Below are 27911 nucleotides of genomic sequence, written 5' to 3' on the forward strand. Positions count from 1 at the left end.
GGGTTACCTAATGTTTCACTCAATACTTAATGTGACTCTGTTAATGCACAAAAGGCAGAGACACAATCGGCCAGCTGCCTGAATAGGAAAGAAAATAATTGGCCTTTAATTTCCCAAGACATCAGACTCTGAACAGGCTGATTAGAAAATTTTCCATATATACCTTGGATCCTGAGATAAAGGTACTTTGGGAGGTGTGTCATGGCTTCTAAGTGTACAGATGCAGTTTTCACTCTATCTCTCTCCTCAGCTGGACAGAGCAATAAAAACATATCAAAAGTCTTGTGGAATAAGATAAAGACAGTGAGGAATCACTCAGCAATTAGAATCATGGCCAAAACAGACTTGATTTGGGAAAATGAAATGAATTTATTACCAATCAAATCAGAGTAGGATAAGCAAAAGAAAATCTTAGAACCAAATTATGCCCAACCCTCCTTTATATCTCAAGCTTAATTGTAGTCACAATTCTCCTCCTTCATCAGCAGTGCAGGGGGTGGGGAATGGGAGTTATCGTCACTTCATTACACGTTGTCTCTGGTGCTCCTTCCTCATCCCAGAGAGGACTCTGATCTCTGGGATGAGGAAGGACTCTCTGTGATGATGAAGGACTCACACTTCTCAGCTCCAACATGGGGTCCCTTGCATGTGAGACAGTTCTTAGTGAACTTTTACAACTTCCTTCTCACAGGCTGCAGTTCTTCACAAACTGCTCCAGCATGGACCCCTTTTCACGGGGTCTTTCAGGAACAGGCTGCTTCAGCATGGGTCCCCCACAGGATCACATGTCCTGCCAACAAACTGGCTCCAGAATGGGCTCTTCTCCCTATGAGTTCATAGGACCTATCAGGAACCTGTTCCAGAGCAGGCTCTCCATGAGGTCACAACCACCTTTGGGCATCCACCTGTGTGTGAGGTGCTCCAGGGGCTGCAGGTGAATCTCTTCTCCACTGTGGACTTCCATGGGCTGCAAAGACACAGCTGCCTCACCATGGTCTTCAATGTAGACTGCAGAGGAATCTCTGCTCTGCCACCTGGGACACCTTCTCCCCCTCCTTCCTCACTGACCTTGGTGTCTGCATGGATATTTCTCTCAGACATTCTCTCTCCTCTCCTCTCCTCTCCTCTCCTCTCCTCTCCTCTCCTCTCCTCTCCTCTCCTCTCCTCTCCTCTCCTCTCCTCTCCTCTCCTCTCCTCTCCTCTCCTCTCCTCTCCTCTCCTCTCCTCTCCTCTCCTCTCCTCTCCTCTCCTCTCCTCTCCTCTCCTCTCCTCTCCTCTCCTCTCCTCTCCTCTCCTCTCCTCTCCTCTCCTCTCCTCTCCTCTCCTCTCCTCTCCTCTCCTCTCCTCTCCTCTCCCTCTTTCCCTTCCCTTCCCATCACCACCCACCTTTTAGGAAAAAAGCTCCTTTTAGGAAGCTATGGAGAGTGATATCATAGAACAGCCTGGGTTGGAAGGGACATTAAACATCATCTAATTCCAACCCCCTCCCATGGAGAGGGATACCTTTCACTAAACCAGGTTGCTCAGAATTCTATCTAGCCTCACCTTGAATGCTTTCAGGGTTGGAGTATCCTGTGGGGTCTCCCCTGGACCTCCTTTACTCCAGGCTAAACAATCTCAGTTTAGCCTGGAGTTTAACTTCAGACACCCCATCATAAGATTTGTGCTCCAGGCCCTTCCACACCTTTTTTGCCTTCCTTTGGATGCATTCCAGCACTTTTATGGCCTTCTTGTAGAGAGGGACTCAAAGGTGAACAAAAAATTTAAGGTCCAGCCTCACCAGTGCCTAGTACAGAGGGACAATCACTTCTCTCGTCCTGCTGGCCACATTATTTTTGATACAGGCCAGAATGCCATAGGTACTCTTGGCCACCTGGGCACACTGACAGCTCTTATTCAGCTGCTGTTGACCAACATCCTCAGGTCCTTTCCCACCAGGCAACTTTGCAGGCACTTATTCCCTAGCTTGTAGTTCTGCATGGAATTGTTGCGACCCAAGTGCAGGACCCAGCACTTTGCCTTGTTGAGCCTTATACAATTGGCTTTGGCCCATAGATTCAGCTTCCAGATTCTTCTGCACAGCCTTCCTACTGTTGGACAGATGAACTCTTCTGCCCAACTTGGTGTTATTCAAACGTAAAAACTCTGAGTGGTTAGCTAAAAATTCCATAAGTTGATGAATATTTATATGTATTCATAAGGCTTGACATCTGCTATGCTGTGCATATTTATGATCTGGTTCTGTGTTAAAGATCTTGAGGGAGGTCAGGCAGAATAAGCCCTTATTACTTTGCAGTGCATCTTTTAATGTTCCTGAATTTGGAATGCATTGGCTTGGCAGGTTAAATGAATTGCCACTGCAGGCCTACTATGAACAATCTAAATTTCATGAGAAAATAATAGAAGTGCATAAAATACAAAAGAACAGCAATTTCAAAACTTTCCTATGAATTTTCATAAAATCACAGAATCTTTGAAGCTGGGAGGCATCTCTGGAAATCCAATTTTTCCTGCTCAAGCAGGATGAATTCAGGTTGTTGTCCAGTCAGGTTTTCAATAACAATAAAGAAGATGGGGAGTCCACAACTTCATCGGGCAGGGTGTTTCAGGATTTGACCATCCACAGAGTACAAATTTGGGCCTTACTTCTAAATAAAATTTCTTCTCTTTCAATCAGTTTCAATTGCCTCTTGTTCTGTCATTGGACACTGCTGAGAAGATTCTTGTTTACTGTTCTTCATTCCCTCTCATCAGGTATTTATACATACTGATAAAATCATCCTGAGTCTTTTCCAGGCTGAGCAGTCCCAGCTCAGCCTTTGCTTGAATGTAAGTTATTCCAATCCCTTTGTCATCTTTCTGTCCCTTCACTGGACTTTTTTGAGCACATCTTGCTAATACTGGGGAGCTCAGCAGTGGACACAGCATTCCAGATATGTCTCACTCGTGCTGAGTAGAGAGGAGGAATCATTGGCCTTGGCCAGCTAGTAACACTTCTACTGTGGCCCAGGCTGCTGACCTTTGTGTCAAAGGCACATTGCTGGTCTGGCTCATGTTCAGGCCTATCCTGACAAGTACTTTTCCTGCTTATTGGCACTTAGTCTACTGTGTAGGGGCAGAATTTTTCACTTCCTTTGTTGAATTTAATGAGGTTTTACCCATAGCAATGAAACCACACCACTTAAGTTCATGGTCTGAATAACCTTCCCAAATTTTCCTCTCTTTATTACTATTACACATATACCATAGAGCTGGTCCTATAATTGCATTTTGAACGTTAATTTGAGTGACTCTGACTTGATACTGAACTCCTGTTTGGGTGAATTCTGTGATGAATAGTTCCAAAAGAGAGGCCAACCTTTCCCCATGTGCAGACTTTAAGACTAAACTGATATTATTCTGGCTATCATGTCACTATTATGTAATATCTCTTAAGATTTGGGACTGAGAATTTGGTGTTGAATCAAGTGGGACCAGTATGTGTTCAGGATCAAATCAAGACATTGGCAAGTTACCCATCAGTAGATGAGTGAAGAATAAATTAACAGAACTTGACCCAAAAAAACCAAAAAAAACCCCCAAAAAAACCCACAAAAAAACCACAAAAAAACAAATATGTGGCACACAAAAATTTTCTCAAGATAATATGACAGAATATCAATTAAATATTTTTATTTATGGAGTTTTTGAATAAAAAATCTCTTTCTTTTTTTTTGTGAATCTAGTCAGAAGTACTTGGATATTCTCACAGTTCCAGGGCTTTCTTCTCAGTCACCTTCTTTCTGCCAGGAATTAATCTGTTCTGGTGTAATCCTGTATTTCTAACTCAGAACATCTTTTTTCTTTCATACAGTTATCCCATCTGTCATAAGAATTGTACTTCTAAAATTTCTATAAGATTTTGCAGAAGGTATAATGGTTTTATAAATAGATGTATACCATTTTGTATTTAGTAAACACCTGGCATAAATATTGTGTTAGAATTCTTTAGAAAGAGTAACAACAACAGAAGCTAATATTTTCTTGACTATTTGATTAGTAAAATAATGCAATAGAAATTGGCTCCATTCACAGACTTAGTAAAGGAATCATCCTATTTTTTTCTTCAAAAATGTATATTTCTTCACTATGCTTAGAAGAAGGATCTGGGAGTCTTTTCTTCCTTTTGCAGGGATGGTTATTAGTGTTGGTATGAATACAGAGTTTAGCTGTATTTATGGAAAATAATTATAATATAATAATAACAATAACAACAACAATAATAATAATTATAATAATATAATAACAATAATACAGCAAAATAATGATAATAATAATAATGATAATAATGGAATGCAGTATAATAATAATAATAAATAGCAGAAGCTTTATTGAAAGCTCCTTTCAAGGACTTGGGGAACTACACAGCCTTTAATCCTGATTCTAGATGTTGCTTCAACAACATATTTTTTCATCTGATGTAAGATCAGCTTCTTAGCCTTTTTTTACTTAAACCAGATCTAGACGTGCTCCTGAATATTTGCATTCTGCCTCTGCTGCTTCCCTTCATAGTTTGCTTGGTGTTCAGCTATATCCTTGGTGTGGCTTAACCCCATCTGGAAACTCTGTCCCAATCCACCACTTGCTTACTCCCACACCAGTGGGATAGGGAAAAGACTCGGAAGAGTGAAAGGAAGCTAGTGGGTTGAGGCAAAGACAGTTTAACAGGGAAAGCAAAGTGAAACAAGGAATTAATTCACAGTTTCCCACAAGAAGACAGGTGTTCAGCCATCCCCAGGAGAGCAGGGCTCCATTATGGGTAACCATGACTTGGGAAGACAAATGCCATCACTCCAATTGCGTCCCCATTCCTTCGTCTTCCTCCAGCTTTGTGTGCTGAACATCATGACATATGGTAGGGAATATCTCCTGAGGCAGTTGGAATCAGCTGGTCCAGCTGTGTCCTTTCCCAACTACTTGCGCCCCCCCAGCCTCCTCACTGATGGGATGACACAAGAAGCAGAAAACACCTTGATGAGGCATAAGTGTTGCTCAGCAATATTATATGATTTACATTATCAACACTGTTTCCAGCATAAATCAAGAATATAGCCACATACAAGCTACTGTGAAGAAAATTAACTCTAGCCCAAACAAAACCAACACTGCTTGTCCTGTTGTTTCTCTAATAGCCCTGGGTTTTATCTTGTCCCAGCTTCTTTGTCTGATATTCATTCAGTGAAATATATAAACGTGTGTAAATCTCTTACCACCTTGCATAATAGATTTTACAAGTGCTCCATCATTCCCGAAGCTTGAATACAATCTGACACAAAATATTTTTAATACCAAAGCAGTCATTATTACAGTCTTTCAATAAGAACTAATAGTTATAAAGATGGTAAGAAAGGTGAAAAGGCTTCCATGAATTGAGTCACTGAGTAACCTAGACCTATGCAAACTGGAGAAGAAATACTTGGAGGGGAACAAACTATGAGAAAATCATGCTGACCAGAGAATGCCCTGTGCACTTATTCTAGTTGATTGGGACCATGGACAGGTCATGGTGCTACTGTGCTTATATACAAATATTTCATGCAGCAACAGGAAATACTTCTGTGCACTTGTTTTAAAGCAGGTCATAACTGGGGCCATTATCTTTTACAGTATTTGGGTATTAGAGGATGACATTTCTATCAATTGTTAAAACAAGCATGTCCTCAAGAGTTGTTAAATAAAATTTTGTTGTTCTAATATTTAAAGTGTTATAAACATTTTTGCTAGATATCTCTCTCCTCTTGTGGGCCTTCCTTACTGTCCAGCAGTTTTATCAGAGAGACTTCTGAGTGATTTTTAATACTCCAAAGGATCTATATTCCCTTTGAATTGCACAGACTCAACACTGAAAATACAGGAAAGGTGACATTTTATCACACAATCTGTATAAACATACAGATATTTTGATGAAGATTTGCATTGAAACAAAGCATTAAAAATAACTTTCTGTGTGGTGATCTACCTCTCACACATGTTTTTTTTCTTGGAGTAGTTTTCTTTTATCAAAAGGACCTCAGCCTTTTATTATTGTGATCAGAAAATTTTTATGTAGCAATTTTCAGGATTTTTGTTTCAAAGAGAACTTTTTCACCATAAAGTTCACTGTTGCAACAGCAGACCAGTGTTGAAGACAACAACCTGTTTAAATTTCACTGGTTTTATCTGGCTTTATCTGGTAGATATTTTAAGACTCAAGAATTGTTCAGTGGCACTCTGGTCTTGACACTGCTGGAGTGACTTCTGTTCTGCTACAGCAAAAAATACAAAAGGTAAATTTTTCAGGTTTGAATGTGCTTTGGATTAATAGGAAAGGACATATCTGTAAGGTTAAAAGTAAAATGTAGGCACTGGAAGAAAAGAGGACGTAGTGAAAAGAGTTATTGATTTTTATTTTTTTTTTCCTAAGAAATAGTAAGGAAGTAGGGAAAAAAATCATGGTAATTTTGGAAAATCCAATGGGATTTGTTTTTTAGGATTTTCAGCATATGTCAGTAAGAAATTGCTATAAGTGGAAACTAATGTTTGAGGGGACTGAGGTCATATGAGGAAAAAAAGTTATTAATTTCAGAAATTGGATAAATAAATAAAGCTATCCTTTGTCTCAAAGTGCAGCGGGAAGTGGGATACTGCACAATCAATTAGAAGGAAATCTGATAGCAATAAACCTGAAGTAAATTAATTATTGGGAAGGTCAAATTGAATGCAAATGGTATATCTTTAATAATAATGTGGTTTCTAATTCTAAAAGTTCTAAAATTTCTAAAAGTCCTGGGGTTCCATCAATGATAATTTCAGTATGCAGCAGAGTGTGGCTATTTGTCAGGATGGTGGTGAAACATATAGGAATTCTAAGCCTCCTAATTTGTGAACTGGAGGTTAAGAATCAAATAAAATTAATTACTTTATTTTGTTGTTGTTTGAATTCAAATGAAACCAGCTGACCCTATTCTTCACGTCTCATTCCTCTTCTTCTACCAGCCTTTGAAGAAGAATATGTCTTCAATACACCAGAAGACCTTTTTTCTCAAATATGCTTTTTTTTCTTCCTTTATTTTAAATTTAGATTGTTATTTTGAAAGAAGAGAATATGATGAAAAAGGTAGAGCATCACAGAATCACAAAAAGTTTCCTGGGAATAGATGTCTGTGTTTAGTTCAATTCATAGCTCTTTCTAGATGGATGTAATCAAAGATACATGATCCATAATTGACTTGTTCAATACTTTTCAGTTGTTTATAATTCTACTAATAAGAATCTAATTTAAATAGTCGGGCTGATAGACAGAAAATTCATCATTCAATGATTTTTTTCTGAGGTGAAACATCATTTGATAGTACTCCATTTGAAAGATTTTTGTTTATTTTGAAACTTCAAGAGTTTTCATTAGGCAATTTGTTTTAAATGTCTTTCAACTCACATAAAAAGAATATAGTAGAAGGGAACCAACCATGGCAGTAAAACTAATATTCACTATTAAAGTTTCTTTCTATTTACAGCAGAAAAACAAATCATGAAGACAAAATGTCATATAAAGAAAGATATCTGATGTCTGGTCATAATGTTTAGTGTCTATGAAGTAAGACTAATTTATTTCCTGACTGCTTTGTCTTAGCAGCTGAAAGGTGACCACAATAAAGTTTTCTTTACAAGATAGCCTTGGAATAACATGTGATTATGTCTCAAACACTGGCTGGGAAACTGTATTCATTCTTAAACTCTACAATTTATCCTTTGTGTTTCTGTCAGTCAACAAGGGATTTGTATATTTCAAGCATAAAAATCAGCATTGCTGAAATATACCAACAACAGAGATCAGAGTGAAGTGTAGCCAAGACAGAGACCCGTGAGACATGTAAATGAATTATGCAGGATTTAATTGATATTAGATTGTCTTGGAAATAAATATAAGTTTACAGAAGCACTAAACAGTTACTTTACCAAACAAATATCAATACTGAAGTACTGGTGTTATGAGATTGCTAACAATAAGCATTATGGCTTTGTGAAGTCAGAGCCAAAGTAAGCAATATGGGTTCCAAAGGAGTAAAGAAAAGATGGACATCTGTCTCCTGCACTTAGTAGACATCTAGGTAACAAAAACTGTTCAAAATCAAAAGAATGAAGCATGAGACAAAGTAAATAGGCACAGCATCCTACCAAAATTCCTATCAAAACTTAATAATATGGTAAAGTGTCGGGGGGAAAGGACATCTCCCACTTCAGTTCCAACTTCTCCAGGTCCTAGGCTTGATCATTTAAGCTTCAGTGGCCAATAAGTACGAAGAATGCCAGTCACCAGTTCTAAATATATAGCATCAGCTCTATAATGTATCTTTATAATGTATACTCACAGTTAAACTTAAGTAAAACTTAAGTTTTAGAGGCCAACATTTTTGTACACAGAGTTAAAGATCAATATTTTGCAAGAATTAACTATTCAAACAAAGTGCTTTGCTAACAAAAGATTTGTGTAAAGTTCAGTTTTAAAGAGGCTTGATTTGTCAATATCCTAAACACTCCCACTATGGTTATGTCTTATTTCATAATTGCTGTTATATATAAAAATATATTCAGTTACAACTTAGGAGTGAAGAGATGAAAGGATAAACTGTTGGAAGAACCTCACTGAAACTGGAGAGAAGCTTTTAATATAGTTTTTTAGCTGAGATGAAGGCGGAAGGTCTTAATCTTAGCTTTTAGCAATTCATGGAGAATAAGACATGAAATCATGTGTTCTCACATCTTGCTATAATTCCTGCAGCCGCCATGAAAATTAAGTCAGACTGTCTGCTAAGTTTAAAAGGGTAAAGTGACACTTTCCAGTATGCTCAGATGTGCCATAATAAGTACTCCATTATTTCAGACTTTAATCACCAGAATATTTATTAATGTTGAATTTTTGCAAAGTGGCATATTGATAAAATGCCACTGAGGTGATGTAAGGAGGTGGGGACACTCAAATTTTTAAGATTTAGAAGAAATCTGTTCCTATATTAGTCTTCTCTAATTTAAAGGATTTCAGTTTCTAACATGCTAATTATTTATGAGCTTTAAACATTTTGGATGCAAATAACTATGTATAATAAAAAGGCAGGATATATATTATTCAAAAATACAGAATAATATATATGTATAATTAAATATATATATAATGAATGGATGGAAGTGTAGTACATGAGAAATAATGTTTAAAGAATCATAAATAATTAATATTGTAAATGACCTTCTAGATCATTGAGTCCAACTGCTATCCTAGCACTGCTGTTACCACTAAGATCCCGTAATGCCTCACCCCCATGCCTGTTGAACTTCCAGAGATGATGATTCCACCACTTCCTTGGGCAGGCTATTGCAATGCCTGAAACATCTTAGCTCTTCACTGAAGTATTTTTTTTAATAATTTAGAAAGAAACATAGGAAAAATTGACATATGCAGTATTGCAAGGGTGTATTGTGGGTGAACTTCAGTCAGCAGCTTATCCTGGCACAGCCACTTGTTTACAACACTGTAATAAGGCAAACACCATCATTCTGAGAGTCCTTCCCTTCTTCCTTCTCTCCCCCAGCTTTTATTGCCAAGTACAGGACATATGATATGGAATAGTCCTTTGGTCAGCTGGGATCAACTGTGTTCTCTCCCAACTTCTTTTTCACTTTTAGTCTTCTTGCTCATGGGGCAGCAAGAGAAACAGAGCAGGCCTTGATGCTGTGTAAGCACTGTCCAACAACAGCAAAAACCTTGGTGTGTGTCTGTGATTGTTTTGGTCGCCAATCCAAAACATAACTCTGTAGGTGCTGCAATGAAGAAAATTCCATCTTGATCAACCATTCCAAGGAGGTAAGTGCAGAATTGTAATTCATTAAATCCTGGAATATGAGAACAAAAAGGCATTTGTTTATGCTAATTTGGGGTCAGTTAAAGAGTGAAAGATAGAAATAATTTGTAAGGAAATTAAACCTTCTGTAATTTGTTAGCGTAGAAGGTTGTGGACAGAGATGGTATCAGTAGGTTTGGAAGATCAGTTAAACAATGGGAGATAGGTCCATAATTAGATATCAAAAAGAGCAAAGAGCAATAAATTATGGAACATTTTCATGGAAGAGAATAAGTGAATTGAGTGTGCAAATTAGCCAGAATAGGGTAATTTCCTACACAACCTCCCAAAAAACTCACTTCCTTTTTAACTTATGACAATGTCTACATTTTAAAATATTGGCTATATATCAAAACCCATAATATTTTAGGCTTCCCAAACTTATTGTGTAGTGCTTATTTTATTTTAGTTGATCAATGAATCATGTTTCTTATTAGGCAATATAAAACAGTATAATTTTATATTTTCATTATAACATTTGTGTTATGACAAGTGAGAAGAATCAGTTATGTTGTTTTTGTATCCTTTTGCATGTGCGTATTTTTTTTTTGCATACAGCTAATGTGCTTTCTGGCATTTTTTAAAATTTATTTTTAATTACCAGTCTAAGATAGTTAATAAGAAACAAAAAAAAATAGTAACTCAAGTAATCAAAATATTTGTTTCTCAAATTTTATAAAATTGTGAACGTTATCAACAGTTAATTTGAGAGCAAACATTCTAGCAAGCAGACTTTTTCATTTAATATGCAAAAATTTGAAAAGCAGATTTTTTTTTTTAAATGATCCTATGAAACAGACAAAAATAGATATTTTAGATGCCTCATGTAATGATATCTTAAACAAAGACCCTTGTATCTTAAGCAAACTCACACACACAAAAACCCAATCGACTAAAAGAAAAATCCCCAAACAAAACACAAGTATGTTTTCATAAACTAGACAGTGGTATGTTTTCAGATACTAAAGCTATATTTCTGTTCCCTAATTTATCCTAGGAATTTAATATACTTCCCTTAATCTTCATATTATCCTTTAACAACTAATAAAACTAAATACATACGAATTGGCAGGACTGTCTTTAGCTGAAAAATAAATTACTTCCAGCTTTTCACATGTTAAAGGAATGTATTTCTCTCTGAAGCATGAATAAGGGATGGATGTCAGCTCTCTGCCATTGTTCCCTTATATACAAATATGATGGTTCAAAAATTATTGCCTGTGAGGGATAAAAATTGGTTGATATTTGTAATTAAACCTGTTCCTTTATTCTGTCTGCTCAGAGCTTGTTATGTATACTCTGAGATTTTGGATTCCCTGAAGAGATAACTAGACAAATTCTTGACGGTCCTTGTTTGTCCTATCTTCTTCTCCTTGGAAATTAAGTTTTTTTCCCATTTCATTTTGCGAAAAACTTGAGTCAGTGAAAAAACAAACGTCTTTTTTAATCAGATAATGAAAATAGTTCTCTCTTAATGGATTCTATAATGAACCTGTAGATTAGACTAGAAACAAAATGAAATAACTCTTGAGTTTCTTTCTTAAAAAAAAATTTACAAATAATGAAAGCTTTGGAACTCAGACTTTATGGGTTTTTTTTTTTTGGACTACAAAATATGTGAGAAATATAGGTTTGTCAGTTAAATTGCAGCCTTCCCAGGGGAGTAATACTTTTGAAATAAATTGTTTTCTCTCCTTATCCAGGCAATGAGATCTTTGTTTAAGAGAAGTTATTTTCCTCCTCTGTAGAGATACCCATATTTCCAGTTACACAGTGACAAAATACATTGAACACCATTGAAACAGCAGAGAAATCTTAAGGGGAAAAAAAGAGTATGAACCTCCTTTCAGTTTGTGGAATTTAAGGGAAATATCACAGAGGGCTTTAGAACCAGTTGACTCCTTCTCTTTAGCACCAAAATATATAGACTGTGCATACTCTTGTCTCACAAGCCACAGGAAAGGATTGTCGCTCCCTCATTCCCTGCACAATTTAGTTTAAAAGTGTGACTGTCCATTGCCTAGGTTTGCTTAAATATTTGTAATGCTTCAGGTGTTCAGAAAAATATATTTCATAAAGCTTTTTATGTGAAATATTATTGCTAATTATTGCAGCGTGTTTTAGAATGAAACTCTGAAAATTACCAGATCTGCTATTTAGAGTGGAAAAGTATTTTCATTTACTACGTAGAAGTGCTGTAAACTAAACATAAAATCTCTTCCCTCTAGTATTTACTCAAGAATAACCATTAAAAGTTTATATAATGTAGCTGGATGTATATGTTGTTTTAACCTAATTGAGTATCTGAACTTTCTCAGAGGCATAGTAGTTGATTGATGCCTGGTATTATTTGTAGAAGAAAATGTTTTTAAATTAAGGGAGAAGATTAAACTTGATGATCAGTACACCACAGAAATAAGAAACCATGAAATTTTTTTCTTTGTTCCTATTTGTCCAGACTATAAAACCAACTGGAAGATGCTTGTCATAAATTGCATTATATTTTAACAATATTATAAAAAGTTAGATGTTGTAAATGAAGTTTAATAGATTTTGGACTTTAGTAAACAATTCCTAAGTGGAAATACTATATATTTCCTAGACAAAGACAGGAAAATGTAAGCATTTCTCCTATTTTTCAAGCATCAGAAATGTAAACCTTTCAAAATGTCATAAAAACAACTTTCCTTCTCATATGGTCATATATGTATGTATAGCTATATTAATTGGCATTAATATGTGTCATGTAACTTTTACCTCATGCATCTTCATATTTTTAACACAGAAGTATGTCTTTTAGAATTCCAACAACAAGAAAAGCAACAACAACACATACAAAAACTCCACCATCATAAAACCCCCTTCAGATTCATCCTCAGGTATTTTTTTTTTACTCAGATGTTGTGAAGTGGGTATCTTTTGAAGTTATCTTTCTTCTTTCTTACTTATAGATTTCTCTTTCTCCTCACTTGTTTCAAAGAGAAAGTGCAATAAACAAAGAAGAATATAGAGACTTTGGGAGTTGTCTGAAAATTCAGACACTTGAGTTCAAAGACTCAAAAAGGAATCTTACTTTTATAAATTGGTGTTTGTTTATAATTCTGTCAATATATATTTCCTGTTTTCCAATGTAAGGGAAATCCAACTGCTGCAGTTGCTTCCCTTTTTTTCTATTCATTTGGTAAGTAAAGAAAGTGGTTAAAGAAAGTGTAAAAGAACAAGCAGTTCTTTCCCTTCTTTTCTACTATGAAGTTTCAGAGATTTCTGCAATTCCTGAGAGTAGCAAGCAGTGCATCTATTTTGAAAGACATCTGAAAAAAGATTTATGTTATAGCATTGCAACTTCCAAGCCATGCTTAAGAATCTGTGCCTACATTAAAAAAGTATTTGGATGTTGGATAAATGGGGAACTTTAGTTAATATTATGGAAACGTGGAAAAGAAAGTCAGTCTTAGATGTATCCCTCAAACACAAAAACAAGTTTCATGGCCCATAATGGAGACATGAACAAATGGAAGAGAGTCCAACAAGGATAATTAGGGGTTTGGATCATCTCTCAAATAAGGAGGGCTGAGATAGCTGGGACTGTTCAGCTTCAAGTACAGAAGGCTCAGGGGAGTACTTGGCAATGCTTATAAAAATCTGAAGAGAGTGCAAAGAAGATATACCAAGGCTCTTAACAGGTTTTGGTGACAGAAAACAAGACAATGGGCAAAAACTGAAACATAGGAGATTCTCTCTTAATATCAGGAAACATTTTTTTAGTATGAGAGTGAAAAACACATCAGCATGGATTACTTGGAGGGGTTGTGAGGCTCCCTTCTTGGGGAAGGAAAAACCAAAAGCAGTCTGGGATGATCCTTGGTGACTGTTCTTGATGGCCCCACTTTAGCAAGGGGTTGTACAGAATCACTTCATAGGTCACTTCCAATGTCAGCCATTGTGTGAGTCATAATTTCAAGTTTAGGCAATTCAGACAATATCATGGTTTAATCCCAGCCATCAACTCAGATCCACTCAACTACTCTTTCACTTCAATTGATGGGATGGGAAAGAGAATTGGGAGAGAAAAAGTGAGAAAACTTATGTATTGAGCTAGTTTAATAAGAAACGCAAAATCTGTGCACGCAAGCAAAATAAAATGAGGAATTCATAAGTACGACACTGTATGGTATGGAATATCACCAATACTGGCTGTCCTAGCTGTGCATCCACAGCCTCCTCACTGGGGCAGGATGAGAGGCAGAAAAAGTCTTGACACTTTGTAAGTACTGCTCAGAAATAACCAAAACATTTTGATCTTATAAAGTCTGTTTCTATCACAAATCCAAAACACAGTCCAATGCAAGATGAAGAAAATTGACTTTATCCAAGGCGAAACCATCATAGACAATTAGGCTTCTCTTCTCTTAGAAAATTCTTCATTGCTAATATCAAAGGTGCTACTCATGACAAAAATTTCAATTATGTACAGTGCACAGTGCATTTATTGTATGCTACCATAGGGTTAGGTATGTTTTAGGGGCTTTTCACATTAATTTTATTGGGTCAGTGTGAAAGGACAATAATAAAAGTAATGATGAAAATATTAAAAGTTCTCTATAAATGTAATTTGTTTTCCTCACACTGAACAGTAGTTTGCATCAGAAGTTCTATTGAAATCAAAAGCCAGAGAAGAAGAGTGAAGCAATTAGGTCTAATTAATGAGCACAGGCTTTACCTATTCCAAGATTATTGATAAAAACCTAAAGCAAACCCTATATATTTTTAAGGCTAATGATTTTTTAATTTAATTTTCTATTTACCTGCTCTGGGATAAAAGAAACTTCTGTCTGGGCACATGAGTGATCAGGAAAAAGAAACAAAAAACAAGTAACAGATACCTGTAGTAAAATAAAACTCTTGCAAAAACTGCAGCAGAACATATTTTTTTTTCTCAGTAGATTTGCTTGGATTTAAAAGCTTGTCAAGGCCTTACAAAAGGAGAATTCTTCCTTTGAGAAATAGCAAGACAAATATGTGACTCCTCTGACTTGGAGAAAGCATCTGATGAATTTATCAGATTGTGTCTTTTTTTCATAAAGCCACACAGTTCCATTAAATAACATAGCTGAAAATGTCTTCTTCTTTGAAGTGAAAAAGCTGGCACATATCAAAGGGAAGCAGCAAGTGACAGAAGAAGCAATTGTTTCTATGAGAATAAGTTAAAGTACCTAGCGGGGAAAGGCCCCATTTTAAGCTCCTCAACTGCTTAGTCCAAATAAACAGGAAAGACAAAATGAGGGAAAATAAATATGTTGATTAGTGTTAGCTGGAAATTAAGAATATAGTAGCTTTTCAGATTTTGATACCTCTAAGTATTCACAAGGCAAGAGATCAACAGAGGAGGAAGAAAGACCTGTATTTTGCTGAAATATATGAGAAACTGTTATGATTAAAAACTGGTCTCGTTTTGCCTCCAGTTTTTCCTCTGACCAGAAACACCATCTAAGACTTGGAAAAAAGTCCACGATAAAAATTCAATTAACTCGTGATGAAACAAATCTTTTCAACAGTGAAGTATTTTGTTGAAAAGTTCCCTTTAGATTTTTGGTTTCTCATCAAAAGCAATAACAATTTGGTCTCAGGATTGTAAATTATAACCCAAAATTTTGTTGAGCTGACAATAAATAAGCCACCTAAAATAACCTAAGAAATATACCATGTAGTCAGGGATTAAACCAATGTCTCCTGGCTCAGAGGTTTTTTAGTTTGTACAGAAGAGGATAAACTGCGCTGAACTGCGCTTCATAGAGTCACTGAAAAATGACAGAAGAGAATAAATCATTTCCTACAATAGTCACAGAGATTGTAACAGGGCAGATTTAATCTAAATTGTTTTATTTAAGTTCAGACACATCCCTTGTCCCTTGCAATATCAAGAGTCACCAATTTAGTGGTGTTTTATTTCAAAGAATTTTGATTGAATGTTCTAAAAATAATTCAAGTTGACATATTCAAATGAATAAGTTAGGAAAATCTTTCTTTTCAACTGTGCAATAACAATGTAATGAAATTCTGACTGTTTACTGAAAACATATTTCTGCAAAATATGGTGTCAACAAGGGAAAAAGGAGAGGAGGTAGAAAACAATACACAAATGAATTTCCACCTAAATATTTGCTTCACCCTGTAAATAAACTAAAAAATCATCCTGGAAATAAAAAGAGGATAATCTGGGTAATGGGCAGAATTAGAATTCCTGGAAAATATGCCAATTTGTTTTTCATTCACCAGCATGAATTTTCATGAATTAGGCTCCATGCAGTGACTAAAGGGAAAATGTGACATAAGGTTACTGACTGCTGAGCTGAAAAATACACATACAGAAAAAAAAATTGTCTCTAATTAAATATTTTGATTAATATTAATGGTATTTTAAAGAATTCCAAGAAAAAAAAAAAAAAAAAGAAGGAAAGGAACATCCAGCTGTCTGCCTGAAGCATTGAGATTTTGATAAGTGATAAAAAAGAAAGGAAATGAATCTCATATCCAAGTCAGTTGTTTCAATATTCCCAATTAATTTTTGACTGCAGCAGGGAAACATTAGACATTTTAGGGTTTAAAAGCAAGAGGCATTCCACACCTTTATCAATCATATATCTGATATTAGTAGGGATTTTCTATCTTAAACTGAGTCATAAAAATTTAATCTGATCACTTGGTATTTATTGTACATAATAGTATTAAATTGAATCATCTAACACTAAACTAAAGACTATTTGCACAAAAAACTCCCTACCTTGACAACTAACCTAAGAACTGAAATTTTGGTCTCGCTGTCAACTGATTGAGCTCAGTGACCACAGGTCTGGCTGATTATCTAATCATTGGGGGTGCTTGTGGTAGCAATAGCCAGGTTATACACAGGCAGCTGCCTGGAAAATTTCCTTGTCTGTGTGTCAGAGAGATTCCTTCTGGAAGAAACCTGGTCTGACAGGTATCTCTTATCCACTGCACTGGAGCTAAGGATACCACTGGATAACACCAGAAGAAAACTTGTACAGATTTATCTTGTCCTCTCTCAAAGCTCATATGAGGACTGGAGTTCAGCAAAGCCTTGTGGCCAAACTCTGCAGAAAACACACAGGAAACCACAACAGAAAAGCAATACTTGCTTGAATTTTCTTATCAACCTTCACATTAAACACATTTACCTTTTATATTTTTTAAATAGTACTTCCTTTACCTGTGAATTATTAGTGTAGTTATTTCCTATTTTTCTCTGCTCTAATTCTCTCATTTCTGTGCATTGTTTCTTATGAGTTATATTAAGACCTTTCCCACAAAAATTGCCATGAAGTAGCCCTTTGCTGACATTCCATCCCCTGTATCATCCTATGAAAATCAGTCTTCATTTCTTTTTCAATTTCTTTGAGTTTGGGTTTTTGGTTTTTTTTGTTTGTTTGTGGGGTTTTTTTTTGTTTTGTTTTTTGGGTTTTTTTTAGTTTGTTTATTTGTTTCCGTGGAGGTTTTTTTGGCTATATTTCATATATATAGATATAATGAATGTGCATATATATGTATTAAATATATGTATGGGTGTATATGTGTGTGCGTGTGTGTGTGTGTATGTATGTAACATGACATCTTCTTTAGTTTCCTCCATTTTACCCAGCCATTGTGAAAAATAGTCAATCTGTACACTTTTATAAGCCACCTTGAAAATATAAGTAAGGCAAATTGTTACGAGCTAAAGTACTTCATTTCAAAGAGTATTTCACTTGTCTGTATGAATACCCATAATTACAAAGCAAGGCTTCAGAATAAAGGGGAGAGGAGAATGTGAACACAGTTGATACTTTATACAGTTTTTGCAAGGTTTTGGAATTTAGAGGATATCAGAGAATTTTTGTTGCTAAGGAAACTGCATCTTTTAGCTCTATTTTCAGACCTGTTTCTTCTGATTTTGTTGCTGTTACATATTTCTTGAATAAAAAGAATCTGTCTTCTAAATACAGTAGAGTTAACATTCCTACTCGGGTAAAAATATTGGAAAAATGTATTTTGGAGAAACATGTATGAGTACTAAAGAAATTGACAGATACCAAAAAAAATGTATTCTGGCCTAAAAATATTCAAATTGCCATAGTTCACTGGCAATTTAATGGCATAGTTCACTGGCAAACTGGTCCAGTCCCTTAATGTCTAGAGACAGATGAATTTTCAGAAGACACAATGAAAGGCCTCACTACACGATTTTTAGTCCATTTGTTTTTTCCTATTCCTGGGAAGCCAATGTCTTTTCTGATTATAAATTATTTGCTTAGTCTCTTCACATTGTTAATATTCTGTTGCAGAACATTCTATTACTTATTATGGTATAACATGAATAGCTATTCTCAGAAATTATAACATGTATCCATTTTCTGTCAATTCTGTGTGTTCCTCTCTGCACATGTTATGGAATTAAAATTAGGAACTCTCATTTTATATTTCAAACCTATTTAGGTAAAATATGAAAGAACTGATCAGATTCACTGCTTGGATATAAAGCATTATCTACTTCTATGACATCTTCTTTGGGACAAGGTAGAAAGGACTGAACTTTGCATTCTAATTACCTAGTTGTCTTTACTTACCTTTACAACTCTTAGTAGTTTTGAAAACTCATTTATTACCATAAGTATGGAATTGTTTTCACTGCCAATTAGCTTTATGCTCATTAGGGAAAAGGGACTTTTTCAGAAATTTTATAACTGTTTGCAATAACTAGGATAATTAATAGTCCATTTTGTAATTTTACTCAAAGAATTTGTATGTAACTTCATTTTTTGGAACAATTTTTTCAGACATACCTCTCGACTTGAAAAAAGACTGCATATAGAAGAACTCTTTATGCAAAGTTGAGGATAGCTTTTTTTGAGTTGTAAATTTTTTGGGGAAACATGTTGGCCTTGAAAGCAATGCTTTTTATAATATCTGACTTTGGAAATGTGTACTCAGAAACATTTTCTGTAAATATTCCAAATGTGCTTTGACTTTGACCTTGTGGAACTACTAAGGTGATGTGTTTTCCATTTTCCCAGCTCTGCACCAAGATTGCCAGTAACAGTTTGATTTATTGTCTGCTCCAGTTTTTGAATTGAGTGATTGCTTCTTGAAAATTTTCAGCTGATAGAGAAGGTGTTAAATATCGGAACAGTTATTTTTCATCATTATGAAGATAAGGAGAATTATTATGAATAGTCTTATATTGCTCCTATATTGGAAATAACATTCCAAACTTCAGGGGATTTGGAAGAATATTAAACTGCCTGAATCTCATCTTTGTTATGAAAGCCAAAGGGGTTACACCAGTTCTTCAGTCTGTTGTATTATTTGGCTTGAGACATCAGCTACTTGTAAAGCAAATTTAGTAGTGAGGTGTCCTTTTCACCACTGATCTCAACTTTCAAATTCTGAAAATGCACTTAATTTTTGCCATTCTTAATCTATTTTCTTTTCCTACCATATGTTCTTGGATGAAATAGTTTTTTAAACAAAAAAATCTCTTTCCCTTTGCTAAATATTGGATCAAATATCCTACACACTTACAAAATCATTGCCTTAAAAACAACTCAAAATTTAGGGTTTAAGATCTGGCAAGGTTCCAAGGAATATTATATTCTGGAAATTCCTAAATCCGTAGGTATGACAATTTTGGAAAAACAAATGGAGTTTTTACATAACTAAAGAGAGCTATTTACTGTGCATCTGGTAGTCTTTGTCAATGCTAAAGAGAAATCAGATCAGTATATCTAGTGTTTATTTCTCCTTACCAGTTTTTTGTGATATTATATATAAGAAGACCTGGGGGTCAATAGGAACAGAATGAGATACACAGCTGAACAAAACTCACATGATTAACTTTTCAAAGTGCTATTTTCTTCACTAAGGATGTAAGTGCTCCCAAACTGGCAACTGTAGAGAGGGTCAAGATGCCATGTTAGGATAATGTTGATCAGAACAATTAAGGTGTTCCTGAGAAATTACTTTGCTCTGCTAGTCTGTATCCAGTTAGGATTTTTCAGTCAGGTAAAATAGAATTGGACTGAGCTGTGAGAAACAGGAGTGGTGGGAAGAAAAAGAATCAACTTCCACTGAGTCACACTGCAGAAGATACTGCTACAGACAGGAGGTGGGAAGGACCTGGCCTTCTTTGGTGACAATCTTCTCCCAAAGAAAGATTCTTCTGACAGAATAAAGGAAGAAAAATTTGGATTGTTCTTCTTGAAGTTTGGATCTAACTGGTAACTTCACCAGTGAATTGTTGTTCAGCACATTAGAAGAGCAGAAAATCTGCAATGACTTCTAGAAAAATATTATTTTTTGTATTGGCTGTGACGATGAGTCCATTAACATAAGAAGTTTAGCTGAGCACATTGGTTCAGTTGGAAGAATCAGATTTTCTTTTTGAAGATCTACATAAATGTAATACTTGCAGTTTAAAACCCATGAGATTATTAACCTGGACTATTTACATTTTAAGTTTTAGTTTTTGTATTTCAGAATAATCAAATTATATGTTTTAAAATACATTTTAGGATCCTTAAATTCAATTTTACAGAGCTTATATTTTTACACAGAATTCTTAAAACTGAATATATATTGATACAAAGTAAATGTTTGCAGATATCAGCAAATGCAGCAATTTTAGCCTTTCTAAAATTTGTTTTCTTCTGGAATTTTTTGTTTATTTTAGATAATGTAGGTGCAAAAGACTAATATTTTATTACTAGACAATTATATTAGCTAATTATTTTGCACCTGAAAGTATACACACGAACAAAGCAGAGATTTTACAGATGTTAAAAATGCCTTGTAATGTACATATGAAGTATAATATCTCAGTTATTGAAAGAGTTCTGCGTTTAGCCATAATGCTACTGTATATCATGCTCAGATTCTTGAGAAATTACTTGGTTTTAAACTGATGTGCTGTTGCTATGTGATTAATAGTAGCAGCAGCAGGTAAAAATGTATGCTGGTATATACATACAACTCATTCTTTTCCTTTGTGTTGTAACTTGGGAAATATTCAACTTTATATTTCTGAGAGAAGCTTCCTGGCAACAGCTTAGGAGTCAGACCATTCCAACATTCATTCCTGTTAGGCTGCATGCAGCCACCCCCTGGTTCAGCCCATGCGCTGTGAGCATCAATTCAGGCCATTTGGTGACTGCCAGCCTCATCCACTGGGGACATTCCTCAATAAATATAACTAATGCCAGCGTGACCTTAAGAATCATAAAATACCCTTGTTTTTTTTATTCCTTATAGCACTGTAATAACTCCCTTAACATCTTCATATATGCAGGTTAATAACATCTGGCTCCTTTATACAAGAGACATAACTATATAAAATATTGAAGTGTCGCCTCTAAATATTTTCTGTATATCTAGACATAAGATACTAACTTTGGAAAGCTTATAATATCACAGTGAAAAAAAAAGAGAATTGTAGTAAAACACTGCAATTTTCCTAATTTATAAAATACTTCAGCCTCATTGAGAGCTCAGGTGAACCCTCAAATCTCTTAATGAACTGCACACTATCATTTACCAGTACGAAGAGAACAATGGCTAGGCAGGGATAGTTTCACACACTGAAGTTTTGCTTTAGGGAAACTCACCTTCAATCTGTTTTATCTAGTGCCAAGGACCAGCATCCCTGCTGAGGCTTCCCTTTTTAAAGCAGACTCAAGACAGCCTATATGATGAATTGCTGCAGCAGTTTGTTACCGAGGTTGCTGATCCAGGCTAAAGAGTCAGGTTTCAATGTTACTAAGGTATTCTTACTTTAGTAAGTAGTGTCTGTGCTGGGTTCAGTTGCTCAGTTTTAATTTGAATTGTTGCATCCATTGGTGTAACACAGGTGGCACCACTGTCCCCCTGAACTGTCTGGGTTAATGAACTAAACAGAGCCATGCTTAATTACTGGGCAGAGAAATTACTTTTTCTTTACTAATGAATTATCAAAATAGTCCTTGACATTCAGAACTTTGGGACTGTGCAAACTAGCACTTCCCCAAATGCTTCTCAGTCACAGTTTAGGACAGTAACATTCTTAGCTGGTTTTGAAGTCTGAGATATTATAAAATTGTATGTTCATTTCTCTGGATGCATTGTCCTTTTTATCTGAGAAAATGCCTCCTCATACTTCATTTAACAACAAAAGTGTAATCATAGGGACCAGTCAGAAGGGAGTTGTGTATCTGCTCCATGTTAAAAAAGTTCTTTGCCAGTTTGAGTAGAAGACATTGAACAGTTTGTGTGAGATTCATGTTGTGTCTGAGTAATCTGGTTTAGTGAAAGGTGTCCTTTCCTCAAGGATGATCTTTATGATCCCTTCCAACACAGGCTATTATTCTATGACCCTATGTAACTATTTTTTTTTCTTTTGAATATATACTTTTGTGCTTAAGTATAAAAAAAAAGCAATTAAAAAAAGGCACCATGAAAGATATTTCCATACATAAATGTATATATTATTTGTTTAAGTCTTGTGAACAAATGTAGAAAATGTAGAAATGTAGTATATGGGAAATAGGAAAATATTTTAGTATATTTATTTACTGCATGTAATCAGTTTTTCTTTCCAAATTTCCAAATTATATTTGATGTGAGCAGAACAGATTTAAGTCTTGCTTTGGGCAAAAAGAGAAGAAAACAGAGCCTGTCTAACAAGGAACTTTAGAATTAAATAGGCAACGTATTTTAGAGAGTTGTCTTTGCTGAAACAGTATGGAGCCTCAGCCAGTGCACATTAACTTTTAACACTGAGCTTCCCTGGAGTGCATTTCAAAAGAAGCATGTAGACTATATTTAAGAAGAAAAGCAAGAAAAAAAGGATGCAGACACCAGAAGCCGTGGAGACTTTTAAAGCCTCCATGAGTTTTAAATTTGGGTTGGTTTTGGCTCTAAGAACTTTCATTCTGTAATTCCCCAAACAATTAATGATTATTTGGTTTAAGGGGAAAAACCTATTTCTTAGAAATAATCACTGATGATCAGCTTCCCAATTTATTCAGAGTGAATTTAAATCCCTCTACAGCACAGCCAATGAAAAGAGGTATTCTGACTCACAGTCCTACATTTAGAGTCAAAGAAGCCATAAACTATCATAGTTAGCTTTGAGACTAATTAAAGAAAATATCTAAAAAATAAAAATTCTGAGCTGAATTCAGTTGCATAGTCCATACAATGTAGAAATACCTTATTGAAATATGAGAGGTCACGTCAAAAATATAGTGAGAGAAGCTGGAGACCCTGCTGTCATAGACAGAGTGCTCATGGGAAAGCAGTGCCTTTCTCTAGAACTATCTTATATTTTCCACCACCATGGGAAATAAGGAGGTAGATATGATAATCAAATAACCGTCCTACTTTCCTGATCCCTGCAGATAAATTACACTTGCAAGATGTAGAAGTAACTAAAAAAAGACAATTTTGTTTCCTTGCAACTCTTTTTACATTTAAGGAAGTCTCCAAACTCCTTCAAAAAATATCAGTATGAGTAGGGAAAATGCAAACTTTCTGTATTACAAACCACAGTTTTGGCTTGAAATAGCTGCAATAACCAAATTATTGAAAGTGTTAATCAGGATGTGAATCTGAGGCATAAGTTATCTGCCTCCTCACCTACATCTTAGTATTGAAAGTGCCTTCAGCAATCCACATTCCTGCAGCTGGAATGAAAATGATTCCCAGGTATCACATATTGTTAAAAAAAAAAAAAAAACAAAACACAATTGAGAGCAATTTTAGAAAACATTAAGGAAGTTGTAATTTAGAAATTAATTCTGGAATATTCTGCCAGGACTGATAAGATCTTCAGATATACAAATGAGCATTCATATATGGTTTTGCTTAATTAGAAAGTCCCACTAAACATTAAAAGGTTTTGCTTAATCAGTGAGTCTCACTAAGAGTGAAAGAGAATTTTTGGAAAACATGAACTAAAATCATGATAGGACAGTCATCTTTTTTTTTTTTTTTTTTTTTTTTTTTTTTCTTTCTTTTCTTTTTTCTGTCTTTTTCTTTTTTTTCTTTCCAGGATGAGTTCGCCAAATAGATTCTGCTTTTAGTTGTAACATCACATTTTCTATTTTCAAGAGACCTGGTCCTTCCTTTTTTTAGTTGGGGAAAATCAAAGTAAAACAGAAAGACAGAACACTAGACCTTTTTGGCCTCTTCTGTTACTGCTAAATACAATCCAATTAAGATCTCATATCAAAGCTACACAATATATTTTGTTTACGTCTTAATGAATTGCAAACCAATTAAGATTTTAAAATCAAGATGAAGTGGTTATAAATGCTTGTAAATGTTGGATGAAGAGCCATTAACTATCTTAGAATGTCAGTATCGACTGTAGTTTAATATTATATTTTAAAAAAATGATTCATATGATACACTTCCCTCTAAGAGATACAACATGTTATCATGAGGCAAAATGAACAATCATCAAAATGATTCATGATTGTCTATTACACCTAAAACCAACTATTAATAACTTTCTTAATGTTCTTTAATATTTTTTGTCTTTTATGCTTTTAATAAAGTTTAAAAAATTAAATAATTGCTTTTTTACAGAATATATTATCACAATTATTAACAAAGTCAATAAAAAGAGACAAATATGTTCCTTTATCAAAATAATATATTGTAAGTTTTGATGACAAGCTTTTAATGAAAGGCATAAATCTAATCTTGATATTTACAAAAAATCTGTTTCAAAAACTGCTTAGACATTAAATACTTCCATTTCATGTTGCAAATTAAAATTTCATAACCCAAATGCTGAGAAGATAGCTATCAAAATGCTGCTTTTAAAGAGACACAGAAGTGCTGTGGATATACAGCTTCTATCTTACCTTTTAGAGGGTTGAATATAGAAAGTGCAATTGGAGAGTTTCAAGAGAATCTAGGTGATGAAAATAATCACTACTCAGCAATAAGAGTAGGCTTATGTTCAAGAAAATTATTACATATGATAACAGGGTTGCTATTTGACTACATTCATTTTTCTAAAAGCATTAATCCAAGGAAATAATCTCTTCCTATGGCTAGTAATTTGAGTAGTACAGAGTTGATAACCCCTTCTGAGATGTCTAGTCACTTCAACCACTCAGCATATCAAGAGTCTACTTTGGGCTTCCTCTAATCTTAAATCACACAGACAGACAGATAGACACACATGTATAGATGTGCACATCCCACTTCTTTAACCCCAGTTCATAATAACTGGATTGAATTAAAGGCTATACTAAATAATCAAGTATGGTAAAGGATGAAAAGCATACTAGGTTGCTGTTGAAGCCCATCTTTTACAAGGCACAAATAGGCAAACCCGCTACAGTCAAACCCATTTCTGGGATTCTCTTTTGTGAATAATTCCCCAAACCCAAAAGTTTTAAGTTGGAGGGAGCTACTACAAAGATACATATTCTTTCAATCTTGAAATATGAAAGCATACATAAATTTTCTCCCCTGATCTTCAAAAGCTGATAATGTTAGAAAAGAAAACCAGGAACTGTAGTTTTAACTGTGTATTCTGAAGATTCAAATTATGCAGTTAACTAACTTTTCTAGTCAAAAGTCTCCCTGCCCATGGCAGGGGCATTTGGAATTAGATATCTTTAAGTTCCCTTTCAACCCAAATATTTTTATGATTCTAGGAAATCTGAGAACATTTTGAAGCATATACTATTATAGAAAACACTAGGTTCAACTTGAATTAGAAATATGTTTGAATTTCTCTTAGTAATACTATATATCTCTTCCAGCAAAGCATTGATATTCCATATTTTAAGTTAGATTTTTATTTCATGTGTTGCTTACTGCATACTTTCCTTAACCTCAAAAGACTTTCTGAACTGCACTTTTGTTACTTAAACATCTATTTGTATTTTATTGCAAAACAATATAGAAAAATAATTATATACAAAAGCTGGAATAAATGATCTGAATTGGGTACCATGAAAAGTAACGCAGTACAGATTTGAAGAAATGAAACAGGTGAATAAATATCAAAAGAAGGGTTATCCTCCTTTAATATTTTCCCTTTCTTTTCTATGCTATTCAATTTATAACTATGCTGAGGTTTGTATTCAGAAGACTTTATGCACTAAATAATAACAGACCTTTTCTCTGAAGACCAAATAACTTTTTCCCCTTAATTAGAATTCTTTTTCTTTGTTAAATCCCTGATTTTTTTCTCAGAAAAAAACCCCAAAATTAAGGTTTTTTACTAACATATCAAAGCATCATTACTCCTGCTTCTGAATTGAATCTCAGCTGGAGATGGGAGTAACTTCTTGCATGTGTTCTATTACTTTTATGAAAATGACAGCTGATTGTGGCAGGATTCCTACATAGTCAGTGTGTCCCAGTGCCAGGATGTGAGAGCTATTTCTTTTCAGAGCAGCAATCTCTAAACTGCAAGGCTTGATGCAAAACAGCCAGACAATTTCTGCATATTATTTCTCTTCTAGATCACCACATGGTAAGAGGGAAAGAAAGAAACGGCACAGCCAAATATACACCTAATAAGTCTGAAATATCCAGCAATAATTCCAAAATGACAACAACGAAAAGTAAGTGTTCACTGTGATGCTGACATGAAGTAAACACCAATGCTGTGTTTCAGTAAAATAATAATGATATATTACATAGTTTTAATGCTTACAGTTGGTATTCACATATGGAGCTCTTTGTTTCATGGTTTGAAGTATATGACAACTATAGTGGGAAGTAAAATTCAACATTTGAAATAGAGATATAAATATTGTGGATATAAAGAGAGTGAAGGATTAGAACATGATGCATTTCAGCAAGGTTCCATCAATATTATGATATGATCAATTGTTGAAATTTAAGATACTAAACCATAGCAATATAAATCAATTAAAGAAGTTATTTACAGTCTTAGAGCATGGCAAAAGAAAAAGCAATGACAAAATCCAAAAAAAAAGAAGTTCAAACAAAAGAAAAAGAAAAAGGAAAAGAAAAAGGAAAAGAAAAAGGAAAAGAAAAAGAAAGAGGGAAAAAAAAAGAAAAAATGAAAAAGAAAAAAAAAAGAAAAAAGAAAAAAGAAAAAAGAAAAAGAAAAGATATTAACATGGAAAGTAGTCAAGAGGACTCTCAGATTGCAAAGGAATTTGGGACAATCAGAATTGCTAAGAACCATCTCACATTAAATGGTAATAAGATCTCCAGAAAATGCTGAGGATCAAAATGTACAATGAGAGAAATCCTTCCTGGTTCTGTCACTTTGAGTCATTACAATTTTTGTTTTCTTGTTGATTTCCTTTATAATTGGCTCAGAAACAACCCTCTAGGCATCAGCTGGATAAGATTACACTATTAAAGTATCATTAGTTTGAAAAATATTTTCCCTCTGTCAAGTTTACTCTAGGATCTACTTTCAATGCTGTGGGTGATTTTAATTTAGATTAATCTCTGGTGATTTAATTGCGTTCAGGTGTCATGGATGTCCTTATTTACTGTTGCCAGGCTTTTAGCTTCCTCCCTGGAACTGACTGCCAAAATTGTGCTGCCCTGTTTTATTTTGTCTGGTAGATGGTAGTTTCAGACAAGGCATGCTGCACCCCCACAGAGCCATCACATCTGTATGCTCTCTATTTTGTATTGATTCTTGAGTTTTTCCTTTCTTTTTGGTTTGGAAATGTGATCCAAAGATTACAGTATCAATGCATATAATTCTGAAGATCAAAAATGTAAGACCTCCATGTTCCCAATGAATGCTTATTTTAGAATGGGGAAGAGGATAAAAAGGGGGCAAAAAAAGCTGGTTCAGAAATTTCATTGTATTGTGCAAAGTTAAGGGAGGTTAAAAAAAAGTAAAAATACTTCAAACTTTGCATTTTATAAAGACTAAGCACAGACAGGAAAAGCAGAAGAAAAAACTTTATCTTTTACATTCAGAACTACAGCTCAGCTCTGTTTTCACTCCCA

The 27911-nt window shown here is 34.7% G+C and overlaps 2 long non-coding RNA genes across 4 annotated transcripts; one reads left to right on the forward strand and one right to left on the reverse strand.

The window, feature by feature from the left end:
• Positions 1-422: 422 nt before the first annotated feature.
• Positions 423-1154, reverse strand: LOC135283867 (uncharacterized). The gene is made up of 2 exons (XR_010349461.1): positions 906-1154; positions 423-826 (listed from the first exon to the last, which is right to left on the reverse strand). It is a non-coding gene; the product is annotated as an uncharacterized LOC135283867 (long non-coding RNA).
• A 6919-nt stretch (positions 1155-8073) lies between these two features.
• Positions 8074-26550, forward strand: LOC135289858 (uncharacterized). 3 transcript variants are annotated; one of them, XR_010352594.1, is made up of 3 exons: positions 8074-8126; positions 9697-9874; positions 26429-26550. It is a non-coding gene; the product is annotated as an uncharacterized LOC135289858 (long non-coding RNA). The 3 variants fall into 3 exon arrangements; XR_010352595.1 differs by having other exon boundaries at positions 8076-8171; XR_010352593.1 differs by having other exon boundaries at positions 8111-8312.
• The last annotated feature ends 1361 nt before the right edge of the window (positions 26551-27911 follow it).

This window comes from Passer domesticus, chromosome 1 (assembly GCF_036417665.1).
Source record: "Passer domesticus isolate bPasDom1 chromosome 1, bPasDom1.hap1, whole genome shotgun sequence".
NCBI lineage: Eukaryota > Metazoa > Chordata > Aves > Passeriformes > Passeridae > Passer > Passer domesticus.